Source organism: Eimeria mitis, genomic scaffold (genome assembly GCF_000499745.2).
Source record: "Eimeria mitis Houghton genomic scaffold, Emh_scaff240, whole genome shotgun sequence".
Taxonomy (NCBI): Eukaryota; Apicomplexa; class Conoidasida; order Eucoccidiorida; family Eimeriidae; genus Eimeria; species Eimeria mitis.
The window spans coordinates 5,192-5,869 of NW_013570737.1; the positions used below are offsets into that span (position 1 = coordinate 5,192).

Sequence of the window (678 nt, forward strand, 5' to 3'; positions counted from 1 at the left end):
TCCTCTTTCTGTCTCTTCTGTCTCTTTTCTTTCTCTTTCTGTCTCTTCTGTCTCTTTACTGTCTCCATCCGTCTCCTTTCTTTCTATTTTTGTCTCTTCTGTTACTTTTATCTCTCTTTCTGTCTCCTTGTTATCCCCTCTCCCTCTCTTTATTTTCTCTTTCTGTTTTTTTCTACTTCTTTATCTTCTTTTTCTGTTTCTTCTGTCTCCTTTGGTTCTCTTTCTGTCCCGTCTGTCTCCTTTCTTTGTTTTTTTTTGTCTCTTCTTCTCTATGATCATGTGCTAGCGGGGCTGCACCGAGAGAGGATTACTTCTTTTTCTTTTTTTTTTTCTTCGTGGCCTGCATGCACCTCTGCTGTGTCTGCAATCAACACAAACAATGTATAAATATGTGTGCGCTGCTGCATTTACTTTGGGGTTAGTTATAGTACGCGTGGCTGTTGTTTTTCTCTCACTCAGCTCATCTTGGTTTCTGCTGTCTCTGTGCTTTCTCCTCTTCATTGTCCCCTTTTCTTTTGTCTCCTTTTCTCTCTGCGATTGCAATACCGTTGTTGCTTTCTCTTTTTGTTTGTCTCCTTGTTGCATGCATGGGTGGGGCTGCATGTTTGTATGTATATGTATATATATATATATATATATATATATATATATATATATATATATATATATATATATATA

The 678-nt window shown here is 37.0% G+C and overlaps 1 protein-coding gene across 1 annotated transcript in view; it reads left to right on the forward strand.

The window, feature by feature from the left end:
* Positions 1-678, forward strand: part of EMH_0004880 (KH domain containing protein, putative) — a gene marked incomplete at both ends in the record, with an annotated part of 3,553 nt that overhangs the window by 1,181 nt on the left and 1,694 nt on the right. The window lies entirely within an intron of this gene.